We start from the raw sequence: 21,228 nt of genomic DNA, 5'->3' as shown, positions 1-21,228 counted from the left end.
GGGTGTGGGGGAGGGGAGGTGGGAAGGAGGGCGAATTAGGCTGGCAGGGGTAGGAGGAAGGGCATTCTGCTCAGGGAACAGCAGGAGCAAAGGGATTGAGGCCGGTCAGTCATCGTGGGGTGGAAGGGGTGGGCTGCAGGGGTGAGAGCCTGACCCCCTGGTGATCCTGGCTCCATGGAGCAAAGGATCATGAGAGACTTGTCCTGTGAGAGGGGAAGGCTGTCGGTCCTATGGGAGGAGGACTGTTCCAGACATCCCTTAGGCTGAGAAAAGCAGAGAACCCTCCTCTTTCCCCTCAAATGCACATGTCCACTTACATGCAATATTTTTTTAGCTACTTTTACTTTTTTTTACTGTGGTAAAATATACATAACATACCATTTTAAATATTTTTAAGTGTACAATTCAGTGATGTTAAGCACATTTACAATGTTATGTAACCATTATCCCTATTTCCAGAACTTTTTTTAAAAGAACATTTATTATTTATTTATTTTTGGCTGCGTTGGGTCTTCGTTGCTGCACGCGGGCTTTCTCTAGTTGCGGGGAGCCGGGGCTACTCTTCGTTGCAGTGCACCGGCTTCCATTGCGGTGGCTTCTCCTGTTGCGGTGCGCGGGCTTCCGGGCTTCCGTAGTCGTGGCTCGTGGGCTCTAGAGCGCAGACTCAGTACTTGTGACGTGCGGGCTCTAGAGCGCAGACTCGGTAGTTGTGGCGCACCGGCTTATTTGCTCCGCGGCATGTGTGATCTTCCCGGACCAGGCCTCGAACCCGCGTCCCCCACATTGGCAGGCGGATTCTTAACCACGGTGCCACCAGGAAAGCCCGAGAAATTCGGTAGATTTTTTTATGTTGATCTTGTGTCCTGCAACCTTGCTGAGCTCGTTTATTAGCTCATCTTGTTCCCAATTTTAGGGGGAGAACATCCAGTCGTTCACCGTGTAAGTTTCTCATAGATGCCCTCTTTCTGGTTGAGGAAATTCCCTTCTATTAATAATTTGCTGAGAGTTTCCTTGAGAGTGGATGTTGGATTTTGTCAAAGGGACAAAATCTACTGCATCTGCTGAGGTGATCATAGGTTTTTCTTTTTTAGTTTGCTAACATGGGGAATTCACAATGCTTGATTTTCAAATGTGAAACTAACCCTTCGTTCTTGGTACTGCATGTGCGATTAGTATAGGACGTGGGAATCCAGGTTCCTCCAGAGCATCCCGGGGACTGTCCTCCACGTAAACTGGGTTTAGTGCCCAGTCATCCGGGGAGAAGGAGGGAGGGGACAAAGGGCAAGGGCGGGGACAGCACGTACCGCCAGATACAGCTGCCTGCGTCTGCCGCGTCAGGTGAGCCGCCCCAGCTGAGCCAGGGGCCAACCTGGGACCCAGCGGCAGCTCCCCACAGCCTGTGTGCTCGTGGGGTGAGGCGGTCCCTGCTCTCAGGCTCTCTTGCAGGGTCTCAACGCTCAGCCCTTGCATCTCCTGGAGCTCGTTCTCTGCATCTGCGAAACGGAGCTGGTGGTGGCTGGGCAGCCAGAGCACACGCACTGACCCAGGAGGCCGCAAGCTGCGGCCAGTCTGCGCGCCCCACGAAGGGTTCCTGAGTGCAGCGGAGACCGCCCACCAGGCCACACGCGCGCCGGCAGTTCCCTTCTGTGTGCAATGAAGGTAATGATCCTTCCTTCCAGGACTGCTCTCTTCAGTGAACCCATGGTGCCAAACCACTTAAATAAACCAGATAAAAGTGGCCGATGGACTATGTTCGAAGCCGATGCCCCCCACTCACTAGCCGTGTCTTTCCACCAATGGCTGAATCTCTCAGCCTTAGTCTCCTCACTTGTAAAATGGAGATAATGATACCAAGAGGTGTGGGTACCGATGATAATTCGGTGTCACCAGGCAGATGAGCAAGCGCCTGGCACAGTGCCTGGCACGTGGGAAATGCTGGGTAACATGTGGGGCATCTCAGTTGCCCAGAGCCGGTGCGGCTGCGGTGGAGACTCTTCTGGAGCTGGAGGAGCCACAGAAGCAGCCAGGGGCAGGAATGCACCCTGCCCTGGTTTAAGCGTGCAGTGATGTGCGTTTGCGGCGCCGCTGTGCCACCGGCTGGTGCTCTCAGCAGCCCTGCCAGGCTGGCATGATCCTTGTGCCCCATTCAGGTACCAGCGGGGAAGGAGAGGCTCAGAGCTAGAGCTAGAATTGGAATCCAGACGCCCTTGGTCGTTTTGAGGCGTTTGTGCCTTTCTAAAAGGTGAAGGATCTCCCCAGGGTTGATGCTAACTCTGGTCCTACGTTGAAGGGTAGTTGAGAGAGGGAGCTGGGAGAGGAGAAGGGAATCAAGTAGCCAAAGAAACTCTTGGTGTATTCTGTCCTGTCCCATCCTGGCCTTGGGCGGGGTTTTTCCTCCAGCTTCTTGGGCTGAGGGTTTAGCTGACCTAGTTCTCCTTCTCTATTGGCATTTCAGCATCTGGCCCAAATGTCCTACTCATTCACTCAGATATTGTTCATCAGATGTTATTGTCTTCTGTGTGCATAGGCTCTAGGGACACAGTGATGAGGTCAGAACAAGGCTCTGGAGGCCCTTCTTACAAGATAACATACAAGTGAACACAGCCAAGATAAATGCAGAAGTGCCGCAGGGAGTGTGACAGGGAATGACCTGGGCAGGTCAGAGAAGCCTCTCTACGCAGGTGATGTTTGAGTTGACAAGAAAGAGGCAGCTGGGCAGAAATCTGGGGTGGGACGTTCTAGACAGAGATAACAGACATAGTCCTTAAGGAGGAGTCGGTTTGATGTGTAGCTGAAGATCAGTGTCTGCTTGGAGAGTGGGTGGAGTTGAGGGAGGGGTCACCTTGCAGTGTGTGTGGGAAGTCACGGGGAGCAGTGAGGACTTATTCTAAGTGCAGATTCCAGGATTCTTCTGAAAATGAAAAAAATGCTTGTATTCTTTTCTCACCTTCTGTCTTTTGTGATTTGGGGGGCCTCTTGTTTGGAAACATATTTGAGGGACTCTCAGAACTGGAAGGAAGTATTTGTGCCCACCAGATCCCCTTTAGCCACTGTTGTACCTATTTCCGGGCTGTCACGAACAGCAGACACCATGTCATTCTCTAAGTCACCTTGCCAGAGTTACTTGGTGGGGTCACACACCCTGGGGCAGGGGAGACCACTGACTAGTCAGGGGTATGAAAACCCAGCCGCCTTGCCCCAGGGTGGGAGAACTCTGGTGTTATTTATTTAATTATTTATTTTTAATAAATTTATTTATTTTTGGTTGCGTTGGGTCTTCGTTGCTGTGCGCAGGCCTTCTGTAGTTGTGATGAGCGGGGGCTACTCTTCGTTGTGGTGCGCAGGCTTCTCATTGTGGTGACTTCTCTTGTTGCGGAACACGGGCTCTAGGCGTGCGGGCTTCAATAGTTGTGGCGCACGGGCTCAGTAGTTGTGGCTCACGGGCTCTAGAGCGCAGGCTCACTAGTTGTGGCACACAGGCTTAGTTGCTCCGCGGCATGTGAGATCTTCCATGACCAGGGCTTGAACCTGTGTCCCCTGCATTGGCAGGCGGATTCTTAACCACTGCGCCACCAGGGAAGTCCTCTGGTGTTATTTAAGAATGCTTTAGCACCCCTAAGACCTGCCCTTCCCTATCCTCTCCCCTCACTCCTTCACCTGAAAGTTTTCTCTGGCAAGCTCTCCCTCAATAACTCATATAAAAGCAAACCCTGTCCCAGGCTCTGCTTCTGGGGAAACCAAGCTTAGACAGGCCATTAGAGACCATGTGTTTTATGGATTAGAAAGTGAGCTTCTAGGTTTAGAAACTTCCAGCTCTGAAAGTCCCTAAAACTGTGTGATTTACTCAATCATGCAACAGGTTAGTGGCAGGGCCAGGCCCAGGAACTATCCAACAGCCAGAAGGCATCAGGGGTATGGGGTGAGGCCTGCTGGTGAATGTGGTGCAGAGCCAATGTCGCAGCTGTGGTTTACCAGCAGCTGTGCTCCCAGATGAAGCTTCATCTCAGGTAAGACCCCCTCTGCATGAATTGCTCCAGAGACTTTATGTCCAGAATTCCACCCACTTCCTCCTGTATTAGAGTAGTTCACACTAAAGTGTGAAAGATTGGCAGCTCACAGACAATGCATCCTGAAAAGAAGTTGCTTGTTAACCTCAATAAATCTGTAATTCGATGGACTTTTTACCAGGGTGGTAAAGTGAGTTGGAAGAATGCATACAGTGCAATTCTGTAGGGTTTTGAGGGCATGAGGGAGCCATATATCAGGAAATTCCTCAGCTTTCCCAAGGATCAGCTTCCCCACCCCCATTTCTGCTTCTCCTCACCCTCTTTTCCCCACAGTCAGATACGTTGAGAAGTGCTGGTGTCTTCCTCAGGTTTCAACAGCAGTGCCTGTCAAAGCTGCGAGTCACTGGAGGGGAAAGTGACTCAGCTAAAGAAATAATTTGGCCAAAAGTGCATTTTTGTAAAGAACAGACTGGTGATTTGAGCTAAGCTCCCCGGTAAGTGACTGATTTCTCAGAAGCACAGAGGACTGTTTATGATTTAGTAAATTTCCACACCATTTTCTTAAGGGCTGGCATCACTTGCTGGCTCAGGCAGGTTTGTGATATAGGTCTGGGTACGGCAGGGAAGGCACTCCTGAGGAGTGGCAGCCTCCCTGGACGGGGTTTCACCTGGACGGTGTTTCACCTTACCGTCCAAGTGGCCTTGGACAAGTCATTTACTTTTTGCCTGGCACAGCTTCCTCATCTAAACAAATGGAGCTGGATATTCCAGAGCCTTGGTCCTCAAAGTGTAGTCTGCAGACCAGGAGCATCTACAACACCTAGGAGCTTGTTAGAAATTCAGAGTCCTGGGTCCCACCCCAGACCTTATGAATCGTATTTTAACAAGATTCCCAAGCCATTCATATACACATCACAGTTTGAGGAGCCCTGCTCTGGACAAGACCACTCAAATGTAGTCCTTAAACCAGCTGCATCAGTATCACCCAAGCTTGTTAGAAATGTCAGTTCCTGAGCTCCAGACCTACTGAATCACATCTCTGAGGGTCGGCCCTAAAAGCCTGTGTGCTAACAGCCTCTCCAGGTGACTTTTAAGCACGCTGACCTTTGAGAAGCACCCTCAGTCAAGTAACATTTATTCTAGCAGAGGCTTGGCTGTAGAGCAGCTGTTGTATACAGAACTTGTTCGGTGCTGCTCTCCGGTTCTGGAAGCGCTCACATTGCACTCCACAGCAATTCTGGGATGTTCTTTTATCTTTATCTTGCTTTGCCAAAGAGAAAACTGAAGTTTAAGGGAGGTTAAGTGAGTTGCCCAAGATCTTTCTATCTCACAATGTCTTGCATAGCATTATTGACATAAGATGTTTCTGGCAAAATCAGCTGTTACAGGGTAATAAAACTCCTCATAAATATTTAAGATTACCTGTTGATAAATGACAGAGGCTCTTGGAACATGAGCTGGGATAGATTTTGTGGGTCTTGATCAAGGCTTAGGAGCTCATGAACTGCAGCTCTTCTTTTACAGTTTCTTGTTTTGATTAGATAATATGTTCACATGGTTTAAACATCATATAATAAAGGACTATAGTCAAAGTTTTTCTTTAACTCTTGTTCCATAACCACGCAGTACCTTCCTCCTCAGGTTAACTGTTTTTGTTTTTTTTAATTAATTAAATTTATTTATTTTGGCTGTGCCGGGTCTTAGTTGCGGCACACGGGCTCTTCATTGCGCCATGAGGGATCTTTTGTTGTAGCATGCGGACTTCTTAGTTGCAGCACACATGCAGGATCTAGGTCCCCGACCAGGGATCGAACACAGGCCCCCTGCATAGGGAGCGCAGAATCTTACCCACTGGACCACCAGGGAAGTCCCCCACAGGTAACTGTTTTTAGTTTATTGGATTTAACCTAATTAAAGCTGATCCTTGACAAAGCTGTGGAATCTCCTGATATATGGTTACCCTCATGACCCCCAAAATCTCTGAACTTGCAGTATATGCATTTTTCCAATTCACTTTATCATCCTGACAAAAAGTCCATCAAATTACACATTTACTTGGGTTAACAAGTAACCAGTAACTTCTTCTTAACAAGTAACAAGTAACTTCTTAACAAGTAACAAGTAACTTCTTTTAATGATGCACCATCTCTAAGAGGTTCTGAGCTGCCACTCTCTCACACTTTAGTGTGAATTATTCTAATACAGCATCTCTTTATACAAATACAAGCATATACAAATATGTATTCTATATAACATATATTAACTATATATAATAGCATATATCACATATATTTAATGCTTTGTCACCTCTGCCGACACAAGTTACAAACTAGAATACATGGTGCTGTTCTGTGCCTTGCTTGTTTCACTGAATATATTACACAATTCTATTGTGTGATAACAGTTGTTTCCATTCTGTTATCACAGACATTGCTTGTATAGGTGGCATTTTACCAGTGCTTATTATATGTGCAGGATAAATTCCCAGAAATGAGATTGCTGGGTATCTGTATTTGTAATTTCAAGAGATATTGCCAACTTGCCCTCTTTAAGTTAGTACCAATGTGCACCTCCACCAGCTTTGGATGAGAAGTTACTGTTTTCTCACCTCTTTGTCAGCTCGTTAAATTGTCATATCATTAGATTTTTACCAATCTGGTAGGTGAAAAACAGTGACTCAATTGAATCTTCATTTAAATTTGTAATGAAAGTTTTAAACTTAGAATATGTGTTTACGGGCCATTTCTATTTCTTTTTCTATGACTCTCTTACTATTAGTATTCTGCTTATTTTAAAAATTGGATTGTAGGGACTTCCCTGGCAGTCCAGTGGTTAAGACTTCGCCTTCCAATGCAGGGGGTGTGGGTTCTATGCCTGGTCGGGGAGGTAAGATCCCACATGCCTGGAGGCCAAAGAACCAAAACATAAAACAGAGGCAATATTGTAACAAATTCAATAAAGACTTTGGAAATGGTCCACATCAAAAAAAAATCTTAAAAAAAATTGTATGGTTGCCTTTTTCTTTATTTCTAGGAACTGATTATCTATTAGGGAAGGTTGGCCTTTTGCCTTTGATAAAAGTCGTGTCTAATTTAGTGTTTCTCTTTTATTTTGTTGATGGTTGGTTGGTTTTGTTTGCATGCGTTTTTATTTTTTGCCGTCAAATTTATCAGTCATTTCTTTTAGGGCTTCTGAATGTTGAATCATAGGTACAAAGGTCTGCCCCACTTCAAGATAACATGTTATTTATTTTCTTCTATTATTTTACATCCAAATTTTGATCCATTTGGAATTTATCCTGAGGTATGCTGTAAGGTATAGATCCAACTTTTTTTTTTTTTCAGATGGCTATCTTTTCTCTGCTGAATTGAAAAGCTACTTTTATCGTAAGCTGTTTATCATAAGCCTTTTTTCTCATACATATGTGGGTCTGTTTCAGAACTTGCTCCTCTTTTCCATTGGTTTCTCTGTTTACTCATGTTCATTCATGCTCATGGTTTTGCTTGCTACGGTTTACAATATTTAAAAATATCTTTTGGTGTATTGAAGGGCTGCCCCTTATTTTTAGATCTCTTTCAGGCTACTCTTGCTTATTTGTTTTTCTATTTGAACTTTGTAATCTGGTATGTAATTACACACACACGTGTTGGTGTTTTTACTGGAATTGCTTTAATGAAAACTGAAGTATAACACACATACAGGAAAGGGAACAACTTGTAAGTATACGGCTTGATAAATTATCATATAGTAAACTGAACTATTACCCAGATCTGGAACTGGAGCAGTACCAGCATGGAGAAGCCCCCCTCCGGTCCCCAGGCTGTTATTACTACATCGCCCTCTTCCAAAAGGTAATTATCGTCCTCATTTCTTATGTCATAGATTAGTTTTGATGTTTTTTTAAAACTTTATATAACTGGATTCTTTTGTATTTGGCTTCTTTTGCTCAACATTATATTTGTGAGGTTTTCTAAGTCTGTCCTCCTGCTGATGGACAATTAAGTTGTTCCCAGTTTTTGGCTATCATGAATAATGCTGCCATGAACATTGTAACACATGGCTTTTGGTGCCCCTATATATATTTCTGCTGGATATTTACTTACGAGAGAACTTATACATGGGATATGCATATGTTCAACTACAGAAAATACTGCCAAACTGTGTTCCAAATAGATATGTAACCATTTACCCTCCTTCCAGTGGTATCTGAGAATTCCAGTTATTCCTAGTTCCTGCAACAATTGGTTTTGTTGGTCATTTGGATTTTACTTACTCTGGTGTGTGTGTAGTGGTAATTAATTGTGGTTTTAATTTTCACTTCTGTAATGACTAATGAGGTTAAGCACTTTAAAATATGTATTTGTTGGCTATTTAAATATTCTCTTTCGTGAAATGTATTGGGATTGCTTCAAACTTATACATTAACTTCAGAGAATGGACATATTGATGATGTTGGATGTTCCTATCCAGGAACATGGTATGTCTTTCCATTTGTTTAAATCTTCTGTGTCCTTTAGTATTGTTTGCAGTGCTTTGGTATGGATCTTGCACATTTTTTGATAGGTTTATTCCTAGATATTTTATGTTTTTTATGGAGTCTTTTCTAACTGGCTATTGTTTGTAGTAGTTTCTTAATTGATTCTTTTAGCTGTTCTAGGCTTATAATCATTTCATCTATAAATAGAAATGTTTCCAATTCCAATTCCTCCTATGCAGTTCTTTAGCTTTGTTTTTTTAATTGAGATATAATTGACATATACATTGTATTAGTTTTGGGTGTACAAAATGATGATTCCATATATGTATATGTGTGAAATGATTACCACAATAAGTTTGGTTAACATTCGTCACCACAAGTAGTTATAATTTTTTTCGTATAATGAGAACTTTTAAGATTTGCTCCTTTAGTAACTTTCAAATATACAATACAGTATTGTTTTAATTTCTTTCTTTTTTTTTTGTTTTTCGGTACGCAGGCCTCTCACTGTTGTGGCCTCTCCCGTTGCGGAGCACAGCCTCTGGACGCGCAGGCTCAGCAACCATGGCTCACGGGCCCAGCCGCTCTGCGGCATGTGGGATCTTCCCGAACTGGGGCACGAACCCGTGTCCCCTCCATCGGCAGGCAGACTCTCAACCACTGTGCCACCAGGGAAGCCCTAGTATTGTTAACTATAGTCACCGTGCTGTACATTATATTCCCTTATCCAATTATTTTATCTCTCATTTCTTTAGCTTATCTAACTGCACTGGCTAGTACCTTCTGTACAGTGATAGTGTGCACATGTGTGTTATATCTGACTTTAGTGGGAATGCGTCTGGTGTTTTCTAGTTAAGCAAAATGCTGGCTTTTGACTGAGATTTATATATTTTATCTTATTAAGGAATTATCCATTGATTCCTACTTTGGGATTTTTTATCAGCAAAGTGTGTTTTTTTGGTCAAATTTTGTCAAATGCTTATTCAACATTTATGGATTTCCTGGGATCTATCATTATGTTATACTATATTAAGAAGTTTCTGGCAGTTCCCTGGTGGACTAGTGGTTAAGATTCTGGGCTTTCACGGCCGTGGCCTGGGTTCAGTCCCTGGACAGGGAACTAAGATCCTGTGAGCCGTGCAGTACAGCCAAAAAAAAAGAAGTTTTTTAATATTGAACCATCCCTGTATTCCTGCAGTAAATTCCCCTTGGTCTTTTCTTTCTTTCTTTTTTTGGCCACGCTGCATGGCTTGCAGGATATTACTTCCCTGACTAGGGATTGAACCTGGGCCACCGAAGTGAAAGTACCAAGTCCTAACCACTGGACCGCCAGGGAATTCCCTCCCTTTGGTTTTTTAATGTGCTGTGCCACCCTACTGGAGATGGTTCTTTGACTGAGCCAACAGCTACTGTGGACTCCTCTGGAGAGGGTCTAGGGACATGTACAGAGTCAGTACATATGGGCTGAAGTGTCCTTTCCTAAAGTGAGGAACCATTGGTTTGATTCTTTTTTAGCAAACCCAACTCCAAACTCCTTCCTGGTGTAATGGACAACAGAAACTGGGGTTTTGGGAATCCCCGGTGGTCCAGTGTTTAGGACTCTTTGCTTTCACTGCCGTGGGTCTGGGTTCAATCCCTGGCCAGGAAACTAGGATCCCACAAGCCATGTGGTGCAGCCAAAAGAAAAAACAAAAAAAACCCCGACAACTGGGGTTTTCCATCCAGTTGGGAAAAAATGCATGTTTCTGATCTTAGCCTTTTTTTTCAGTTTCGCTCTGTTGTCCTTTGGTTTACTTTCATCTCAAAACAAAACAAAACATTCCAAAACCCAAAAAACAAAATTAAACAACCTTAATCCTGTTACACTCAGTTTTTGTTTATATAATGTTTTGGAGGATGTCCCAGTAGGCTTTGGGACTCACTGCTCTATTGTTTCTCAAGAAGGGAAAAAAGTTGAAGGAGTCTGGATATGTAACAAACCTCTGGGTTCTCAGTTACTGGGGAATCCAGTGCCCAATCCAAAGAAGAGGCATCCACTTGGCAGTGCAGCCAGTGGTTAAGACTTCCAGGCCAATTTGTCTGGGCTCAAATCCCTCCTCTGTGTACTGCTTTGTGACCTCAGACAAGTTATATCACCTCTCTGGTCCTCAGTGCCCTCACTGAAAATGAAAGATAATAATGGTCCTACCTCTAGCCTTGTTGTGAGGATTCGGTGAGTTCATGCCTGGCAAGTTCCTTGGCCATAAATGTGGGGGATCCGGAATGGAGATTAGAGCATCCAGTGTGGATTGGGCCAGGTGGTCTTTGCATTCAGTGACTTTCCTGACCTTTGCTGATGCCAATCCTCATGCAGATATCTGCCGGTGTGCTTAGGCAAGTGACTGGCAAGTTCTCAGGGTCAGGGGCTTCTAAGATGAAGCAAAATAATGAAATAAAAATTCCCCTTTTGTAAGTGTCTGGGCTGCAGAAAGCAAAGGAATGGAAGATTCCTTAAGGTTGATATTTCAGATAATAAATTTGTGAGTTACTGAAGAGCTGAGTTAAGGCTCTTGGCCCCTAATCAGGCTTTTCTGCAGCCTTTAATTCTAAGGCTTGGACCTCCCTCAGAAGTGTGTTGGTTCATTTTTGAATGGGGCATCTGCAAGTTGGCTTTCTTAGGTAGTGCTGCCTGTAGTCCCCATAGTATTTGTGTCTGAGAGGGTAAAAGAGGCATTTTGCTGTGGGCAGAGGGAACAGATGCGGAGGTTGGTTGAGTGTGAAGGGAGCCATTGGGAGGGAGGGGCTCCCTGGGCAGTGCCCTGGTTCTCCCACTAAATGTGGATTCTGAACAGCATTGCCTGGCTCTCCTTCAGGTGTTCTGTCTAATTTGGTGAAGCAGGAGCCAAAGGAGGCCTCATCACCAGCTTGCTGTTTCCAATGAGCTATTTGCAATTTTTAAAATTGTAGTATAATTACTTAAAATAAAAGGCACAGACCTTAAACATTCTGTTTGATGGTTTGTTAGTTTCCTAGGGCTACCGTAACAAAGTACCACAAATTTGGTGGCTTAAAAGAACAGAAGTGTGTTCTCTCACAGGCCTGGAGGCTAGAAATCCAGAATGAAGGTGTCAGCAGGGCCATGATTTCTTTGACTTTTCATTGCCTCTTCCTGGCTTCTTGTGGTTGCTCACAATTCCTTGGCTTGTGGACATGTCATTCTGATCTCTGTCTTGATCGTCACGTTGTATTCTCCCTGTGTGTCTCTATTTTCTCTTATAAGGATGCCAATCATTGGATTAGGGCCTTCCGTAATCTGGTAAGACCTCACTCTAATTTAACGAATTAAATCTGCAAAGCCCCTATTTCCAAATAAGGTCACATTCTAAGATTCCAGTGGACATGAATTTTGGGGGAACACTATTCATCCCAGTACAGATGGCTTTTGACAATTGTGTATACCCAGGTGACCACCACCCCAGTCAACAACCAGGATATTTCCATCACTATGGATTTGCTCATGCCCCTTTCTAGTCAGTTCATACCACCACCACCCACCCTAGACAATCACTGTTCTGATTTCTGTAACTGTAGATTAGTTTTTTGCCTGTCCTTGCATTCGAGTAAATGGAATTATGTAGCATGTGCTCTTTCATGTCTGGCCTCTTTTGCTCAAAATGTTTTTGAGATTCATCCATGTTGTTGCGTGGATCACCAGTTTGCTCCTTTTTCTTGCTGAGTCGTCTTCTGCTGTGTGATTATACCACGGTTTGTATATCCATTCTTCTATTGATGAACATTTGGATTGTTTTCAGCTTTTGGAACTGCATATTATTCATAGCATGAATATAGTAGCAATGCACATTCTTGTTTGTTCTTTTTGTGGACATAGATCTTGATTTTTCTAGGTTAATACTAGGAGTAGGATTGCTGCTTCATAGGGCAGGTGTATATTTCACTTTATTAGAATTGCCAAACAGTCTTCCAAAATGATTGTATGCTCCCAAGAGCGATGTGTAAGAGTTCCGGTTGCTTCATATCCTCGTGAACTTGGTTACTTTCTTGGTGGTAGTTATTTTCTTTGATGCATAGAGAGGATAACTCTGCAGAGGTTTCCATCCACAGAGCTGTCGAGCTGAAGTCCCTCCAGCTACTGACTTCTGCTTCCCTCCTTTTTGTTTTGTTTTGTTTTGTTTTTTATCGTGTTGCTCCAAGGAAGCTTTCAGGCAGAAAGGTCTGCTGGAGTCCCTTTGTCCACTGTGCCTTTTTTCTGAGAAGAGCAAAAGTATGGACCCTCCACACTCTGTTCTACTCTTGAGTCTCCTTGCTTGTTGGAGGTCAGAAGTTGAAGGTCAGAGGTTGGAGATCAGAGGTTGGAGTCCTTCAGAAGGACATCAGCAACTTTCTTGAAGCAGGAGCTGTTCAGAGTGTTCAGGGCTCCCACATGACTAGTTCCACACTGTGTGTGTTTGTTTCTTTCTTTCACAGTCAAGTGTTTTGCTCACAGATCTCTATTGATGGTACACAAACAACAGCAATAAAGGAAATCATTCAAAAATAAAAGAGAGAAGTTCACTGGTCTTGGAATATATGTGGAGAGTGGGGGTGGATAAGTTGCCTTTAAAGTTAAAACTGTAAAATTACCACTTAATAAAAGCCTGTGCTTTGAAAAAAATAAAAAAAGAAAGCTTAAGTTTTCCAAAACCCATCTTTACTGCAATTTATAGTAGTGAATAATAAAAATAGTAAATACTGAGCTACTGCATACCATCCCATGTTCTAAGTTTTCCGTATATAGAAACTCGGTAAATACTCCCATAACGCTTTGAGGTCAGAATTTTGTATCAAGGCCATTTTACAGATGAGGAACCTGAGGCAAGAAGAGGATGCTGACCTCTCCCAAGGCAAGGTGGAGCCAGAATTTGAACTCAAGGGTTCTAGCTTCAGAGTCTGTACATATCTTACCTGCACATTTTTTCCTTAGGGTCATTCACATTTTGGAAACCTAGTCGCATTTATTCAAAAAGGAAACGTTATATCACTTCCATAAATGGGAGATTCATATCACTTGCCAAAGATAGATGATAACTATAAAAACAAATACTCTGATAACAGTATTATTCTAACTTATTCCTATTGTTTCTCCCCTCAGCACCTTTTTTTCTTTTTTATGGTTTGTGCTTTTGGTGTCAAATATAAGAAAATTTTGCCCAACTCAAAGCCACAAGTATTTTCTCCTAGAATTGTTATAGTTTTAGGTTTTGCAATTATGTCTATGGTCCATTTCAAGTTATTTTTATGCATGGTGTGAGGTAAGGGTTATGCTTAATTTTTTTTAAGTAAGGATTTCCAGTAGTTTCTGCAGCATTGGTTGAAAAGTCTCCCTTTCCATGTCTTCTCTGGGTCTGACATTTCCCCGGGAATGGGAGGATTAATTCTCGCAGTCGTTACAAGGAGAAAAAGGTACAATCATTGTGCTACACTGGATATATACCCATTGGCACACGGTCAGGACTCAATAAACAGCAATTAGTTCTCAGATTATGGTAACTGCTTTCCTGTGGTTTGGCATTTAAGTTGTTTCCAGTTTTCTTTCTTCAAGTGTAAACAGCAATGCAATGGATATTCCAACCGTACTGCTTTTTTTTTCTTTAAAATTATTTTAGAGTATATTTACACATCTTAATCCATACTACAATTAGTGTTAGAAGTGTTTGGATTCATGCACTCTGCCAGAAGCCAGAAGCCAGAAGCCATGCATTGCTTTTGAATTAGCTCTGCTTCTAACTAGAGGGAGCTCCTTGAGAGTGCTAAGAACTGGAATCATCACCTTCCCTGGCAACCCCCTGCCACCATCCCCAGTGGGTATTTTCTCATCTTCCCTTTAGCTGCACACACTCCCATGATACTGTTTTCTACTCATTTATTTACCTCCTTGCCTCCCCCACTGGCCTGTATACCTCTTACTGGAATCACACCTTACCAGTTCCCAGCACAGTGGCTGCACATAGTAGGTGCTTAATAAATGTTGACTGTAAGAACAGCGTGCAGCACAGCATGAACTAGTACTGCCGCTGGATCTGTGGACTTCTCCGAGATGAGCTCTCTGATAACATTGTTCTTTTAGCACTGGTGCTTTCGTTCCAAGACATCTCATCATTTAAACAGCTTTCTCTAAGTGTGGATTGTGTGCCATTAGTTAATGTTGGATGGCGTAACATGGTACTGGTACTTGGATCCTGCATTAAATAACATTGAATCCCAAAGTGAGGAAATTTCTTTTCAGTTCTTTTTCAATCCTTCTTACTTCTCTAGGAAAGGGTTTCTCAGCCTCAGCACTGCTGACATTTGGGGGCCAAAAAATTCTTTGCTGTGGGGCGGCTGCCCTGTGCAGGGTAGAATGTTTACAGCATCCTGACCTCCACCCACTAGATGCCAGTAGCACCACCACCCCCAGTTCTGACAACCAAAGATATCTCTAGGCATTGCCAAATGTCACCTGGGGGACAAAATCCACCTCCCAGCTGAGAATGACTGCTCTAGGAGAAAGACTCAGTCTGGTGCTAATATATTTCAAACACCTCTCTAACCCTTGCTAGTCTCCCTTTTCCAAAAAGAGAGAGCAGATCCCTAGTTCAGCAGGCAATGCTTTCTCACTTGAATTTACATTATTTTGCTTTCCTTGATGTTACTTTCTCATTTTGGCAAGTTAGAATTGTTTTCCTCTCAATGTAAGTGTTATGAAGTTTTCTTTACAAATAAATTTCAGTAAAAAGGTGAGTGACTATAGAGAAATATACCTCAAACATGTGGATATGACCCAGATAGCTCTGTGCTAGATGCCTGGTTCTAAGGAAACATTGAGTAACTTGTCTTCCTGTTTCAGTGCTTCTGTCGTCTGCAGCACTGGGCAGGCTTTTATGTTTTTCTTTTTAAAAATTAATTAATTTTTTTTTGCTGTGTTGGGTCTTCATTGTTGCGTGCGGGCTTTCTCTAGTTGCGGTAAGCGGGGGCTACTCTTCGTTTTGGTGCACGGGCTTCTCATTGCGGTGGTTTCTCTTGTTGTGAAACATGGGTTCTAGGTACACGGGCTCTAGTTGTGGCTTGCGGGCTTTAGAGTTCAGGCTCAGTAGTTGTGGCCCATGGGCTTAGTTGCTCCGTGTGGGATCTTCCCCGACCAAGGATCGAACCCGTGTCCGCTGAATTGGCAGGAGGATTCTTTTTTTTTAAAACATCTTTATTGGAGTATAATTGCTTTACAATGGTGTGGCAGGTGGATTCTTTTTTTTTTTTTTTTTTTTTTTGCGGTAAGCGGGCCTCTCACTATTGTGGCCTCTCCCGTTGCGGAGCACAGGCTCCGGACGTGCAGGCTCAGCGGCCATGGCTCACGGGCCTAGCCACTCCGTGGCATGTGGGATCTTCCCGGACCGGGGCACGAACCCGTGTCCCCTGCATCTGCAGGTGGACTCTTAACCACTGCGCCACCAGGGAAGCCCCAGGTGGATTCTTAACCACTGCGCCACCAGGAAAGTCCAGGTTTTTTTGTTCTGCTTCACCTAAGTCAATACTCCAGCTTGGGAGATGCCCTAGGGATCTGGTGTAGGTGCCAAGCCTCCCAGACATGCTAACACTGATCACATACATGCATCACCTGTCAGAAGTGTACTGCCTGCTACAGGCATTTGGTCTGTGGACCCAGGAGTGAGTCTTGGTTGATAAAATCATTCAGGTAGCTTTGGATTACAAGGGTAAAGGCAGTGCATGTCTTGATGCCAGCCAATCTTTTTCTGAGAAGCAGGCATTTGAAAACAAATCACACAGGCCTGGAGACTTCCTGATTTCATAGGTCAGACGTGGGAGGAAAGTACACTATGTCATTCATATCATATATCTTGGCAAAGCTGCTGGCCTGCTACTGACTCTGCTTGCCTCATGGGAAAAGGCTTGATCAGATAGCCATGTGAGTGAGAATATCACACTTAGCAACCCTTGATGAATTAATGGGTCTAGGCATTAAGCATTGATAGCTATCAACATCAGAAAAGAGTGAAAACCAGACATTACCTCCTGTTGGGAGAACCCAGCACCATGTGTAGTCGTGACAAAGGATTTATGCTTGAGTCTGATCCAACCCCCAGTGTGCAAAAGCAGAGAACAGAGGAATGTGTTGAATTGCACAGTGAGTGCAGACTGGGAGCACTCTCTGGGACACATATCCTGGGTTCTTTAACAGATGAAGTGTAAAAGGATGGGATGGAGGAGAAATCCTGTAGATTGTAGATTAAAAGAGGCTTAAAAGATATGAAATTTTAAAAATGGGCAAGGCTGAAAACTAAACTATACTGTCTAGGGAGGCACACTTGGTTGATAAAACCAGAAAGAAAGGCAACAAAGTGATTGCTGTAATAATTAGGTTGCTGGTTACTTTTTTGGCGAGCTATAGTTGAGATGGGGCTCATGGAGGACCTTTTAGGCTGGCTGACTGGGTTCCATTCCTTGATTTCATGGTAGATATAAAGTTTGTTTATCTTATAATAATTCATTAAACTATACATTTGTTTTCTGTTACCTCTATGTTTTATTTTAAAATAGTTTTTAAAAAGCAAGGTGCAGGGCTTCCCTGGTGGCGCAGTGGTTGAGAGTCCGCCTGCTGATGCAGGGGACACGGGTTTGTGCCCCGGTCCGGGAAGATCCCACATGCCACGGAGCGGCTGGGCCCGTGAGCCATGGCCGCTGAGCCTGCTCGTCCGGAGCCTGTGCTCCGCAATGGGAGAGGCCATAGCAGTGAGAGGCCCGTGTACCGCAAAAAAATAAAAAAATAAATAAATAAAAAATAAAAAAAGGAAGTACTGATAGATGCTATGTCTTAGCCTGCTCAGGTTGTCATAATAATATACCACAGCTTTCCAGGCGGTGGGGACGGAGGTGGGCCCGGCGGTCCGCGCGGCCTCCGGACTGGAGCCCGGGTCCCCGCCCACCCCAGCGCCCGCCACCAGCCGAGCCCCGCGTCGCCGTCCTGGGTCCCGGTGGCCGGAGGTGCGCCCGGGTCCGCGGGACAGGCGGGCGAAGAGGTCGCCTATGTTGGGGGTTGGGGTGCGGCGAGGTTCCCGCGCCTCCCTGGAGCCCAGTCCGGGGCTGGGGCGCCGCGGTTTGCTATGCTCTCCGCACTCTCCCGGGCTCTGAAGCCTCGAGAACACGGCTAGGCAGCAGTAGTTTAATGGGGCCTGCTGGGAACTAGGGGCCTGCTGGGGTCTCAGTTCTTGGCTGGCCCCGGAACAAGAGGTTGCCAGGCGTGTGACGGCAGCAGGTAGGAGTGAGATGCTGGTGCAGTGATGAGCAGGAAAGGAGGACAGTGGCGGTTGGCCTGTGAACCTAGGCAAGAATGACCAGCCAACACAATCCAGACCAAGGTCCGTGGACCCAGCTCGGTCCTGTGAGGCTGGTCAGTGGAACAGACCTGAAGGCGTGGCTCTTGTCACTCTAGGACTGGCTTTGGGACAGATCCAGCTGATGAGGCCAGGGCACCGTCCTCAGTTCTCCAGGAGAGTGCGCCGGAGTGGAGCCAGGGGGGTGTGCCTGACTCAGCACTGCGGCCACGCATGTCCAGTCTGCTGGCAAGGGCAATGGAGAGCCAGGGGAAGTCATGGCCTTGGGAATGTCCTCTGATGAAAAAGAACCTGCAGGCTTATAAAATAACTTTTGTGTGGAACGTTGGTGTGTTGAAAAGCAGTTCTGTGTGCTGATCCCCCTTGGTGTGGATCAGCAGTGCTGAGGCAGCAGGCGTGATATGGAAGTGTGAGCAGAGACCGTTTGGAGTCCCCAGACTCCAGGGAAACTAGAGGTGACAGCCAGCCTAGTGAAGAGGACAGGAGTTGGGGCCTGTGGTGGCAGCCCAGCAGGTGCCCCTTGTCTCAGGGCCCTAATCCTGGCTCCAGCCAGGTGGTCAGGGGAGCTGCAAGGTCTTCTGGGAGAGCAGAGCTCACAGTCCTAAGCTGTTCTTCGTTGTGTTTGGGTCATCTCCCCCCATCCAAGAGGAGAAATCTAGATGAGGTTTAAGAATTAGTGCTTTCAAAGGTAAATAAATATGTGAGGTGATGGATGGGGGAATCCTTTCACAATGTATATGTATATCAAATCATCACGTTGTACACTTTAAATACCTTACACTTTTATTTGTCAATTATACCTCAATAAAACCAGAAAAAAAAAGAATTAGTGCTTTAAGAATGTGGATCTCATAGTTGAAACCTTGGGACACGTGTTTTCAGCCCAAGGTGTTAAAGTGAATGGAAGGATTCAATGCCTTTTCAAGGAGGGTGTCTCCATGTGGGCAGAACTAGAGAATAAATGGGTCTTGAATATATACTGTAGACTGGGAGGCTTAAACAACAGAAATTTATTTTCTCACAGTTCTGGGGGCTGAAGTCCAAGATGAGCGCACCAGCATGGTTGGTTTCTGGTGAGTGCTCTCCCCTTGGGTTGCAGACAGCCACCTTCTGGATGTGTGCTCACGTGACCTCCTTTTTATGGGATCATGGAGAGAGAGAGAGAGAACAAGCTCTCTGATGTCTCTTCTTATAAGGGCACTAATCCTGTCATGAGGGCCCCACCTTCAGGACCTCATCCAACCCTAATTACCTCACAAAGACCCCATTTCCAAATAACATCACATTGGGGGTTAGAGCTTCAACACAGGAATTTGGCAGAGGCACAAACATTCAGTTTACATGATGAATGAACCCTGCAAATATTATGCCAAGTGACAGAAACTGGTCACAAAGGATCACATATTATAAGATCCTATTTACATGAAAGGTCCAGAATATGCAAATCCATAGAGATAGAAAGCAGATTAGTGGTTGCCAGGGGCCAGGGGGAAGAGGAAATAAACAGTGATTGCTGATGACTACAGAGTTTATTTTTAGGTTGGTGAGAATGTTCTGGAATTAGATTATGGTAATTGTTGCACAACTTTGTGAATATACTAAAAATCTCCACTGAATTGTGCCCTTCAGAATGGCAGACTTTATGACATGTGAGTTATATCTTAATTAATTAATTTTTTTAGGTTTTTTTTTTTTGATGGGGACCATTTTTAAAGTCTTTATTTAATTTGTTACAATATTGCTTCTGTTTTATGCTTTGGTTCTTTGGCCACGAGGCATGTGGGTTCTTAGCTCCCTGACCAGGAATCGAACCCCCATCCCCCGTGTTGGAAGGCGAAGTCTTAACCACTGGACCGCCAGGGAAGTCCCTTAAATTTTTTTTTAAAAAGAGAGGAAAAAAGACATAGAGACCCATCAATCAGTGGACCAACTTACTGGGCTCTTAATTCAAACAAAGCAACTTTAAAAAAGACGTTTTTTAAACAACCAGGGAAAATTGAATGTGGATTCTTTTTTTTTAAATTTATTTTTAATTGATGTAACATTGGTGTATAATATTACATGTTTCATGTATGCAGCATTATATTTCTACTTCTGTATACACTACAACCTGCTGACCACCAAAAATTTAGTTTCCATCCATCACCATACAGTTGCCAACCATATAGTTACAACATATGTTACCCATTTTGCCCTTCTCACCCTTCCGCTCTGGTAACCACTACTCTGTTCTCTGTATCTACATGTTTGTTTTTGTTTGGCTTGGTTTGTTCGTTTGTTTTTTATATTCCACGTGAGCAAAATCATATGGTATTGTATTTCTCTGACTTATTTCACTTAGCTTGATACCCTCAAGGTGCATCAGTGTTGTCACAGATGGCAAGATTTCATCTTTCTAATGGCTGAGTAGTATTCCATTGTATATATAATATATGCCACATCTTCTTTATTTATTCATCCATTTACTGGCACTTAGGTTGTTTCCATATCTTGGCTATTTAAAATAATGCTATGATGAACATAGGGGTGCATATCTCTTTTCAAATTAGTATTCTCATATTCTTTGGATAAATACCTAGAAACGTTGGGGGGAGTTCCCTGGTGGCACAGTGGTTAAGAATCTGCCTGCCAATGCAGGGGACACGGGTTCAAGCCCTGGTCCGGGAAGATCCCACATGCCATGGAGCAACTAAGACCGTGTGCCACAACTACTGAGCCTGCGCTGTAGAGACCACGGGCCACAACTACTGAGCCTGCGTGCCACAGCTACTGAAGCCCTCACGCCTAGAGCCCATGCTCTGCAACAAGAGAAGCCACTGCAATGAGAAGCCTGTGCACTGCAACGAAGAGCAGCCCCCACTCACTGCAACTAGAGAAAGCCCGCAAGCCAGCAATGAAGACCCAAAGCAGCCAAAAAAGAAAGAAAGGAAGGAAAAAAGAAAAAAAAAGTTATATATAAAAAAGAATACCCAGAAGTGTTGGGAATTCCCCGGCGGTCCAGTGGTTAGGACTCTGTGCTTTCACTGCCATGGGCCCAGGTTCAATCCCTGGTCAGGGAACTAGATCCCGCAGCCACATGGCGTGGCCCAAACAAACAAACAAAAACCCCCAGAAGTGAAATAGTTAGGTCGTATGGTAGTCCTGTTCTTAATTTTTTGAGAAAACTCTGTACTGGTAACACTCTGGCTTTACCAGTTTACAGTTCCACTAACATTGAATGAGTGTTCTCTTTTCTCCACATACTCACCAACACTTGTTATTTCTTGCCTGTTTGATGATAGCAGTTCTAACAGATGTGAGGTAGTATCTTACTGTGGTTTTGATTTGTATTTCCCTAATAATTAGTGATGTTGAACATCTTTCCATGTGCCTGTTGGCTATC

The 21,228-nt window shown here is 44.4% G+C and overlaps 1 protein-coding gene across 3 annotated transcripts in view; it reads left to right on the top strand.

Moving 5' to 3' along the window:
* The window catches only part of IL34 (interleukin 34), a 61,495-nt gene that overhangs the window by 25,744 nt on the left and 14,523 nt on the right, over nucleotides 1-21,228 (top strand). The window contains exon 2 of one of the 3 annotated variants that reach the window (XM_060000965.1): nucleotides 1,435-1,659. The exons of 1 other annotated variant lie outside the window; for it this stretch is intronic. The gene's annotated coding sequence lies outside the window, so the exon portion shown is untranslated. Of the gene's footprint in view, nucleotides 1-1,434; nucleotides 1,660-7,782; nucleotides 7,859-21,228 lie in introns of those variants that run through there. One more of the 3 variants, XM_060000967.1, reaches the window with a different exon arrangement.

This window comes from Delphinus delphis, chromosome 20 (genome assembly GCF_949987515.2).
Source record: "Delphinus delphis chromosome 20, mDelDel1.2, whole genome shotgun sequence".
NCBI lineage: Eukaryota > Metazoa > Chordata > Mammalia > Artiodactyla > Delphinidae > Delphinus > Delphinus delphis.
This window is presented reverse-complemented; position numbering and strand designations above follow the sequence as displayed.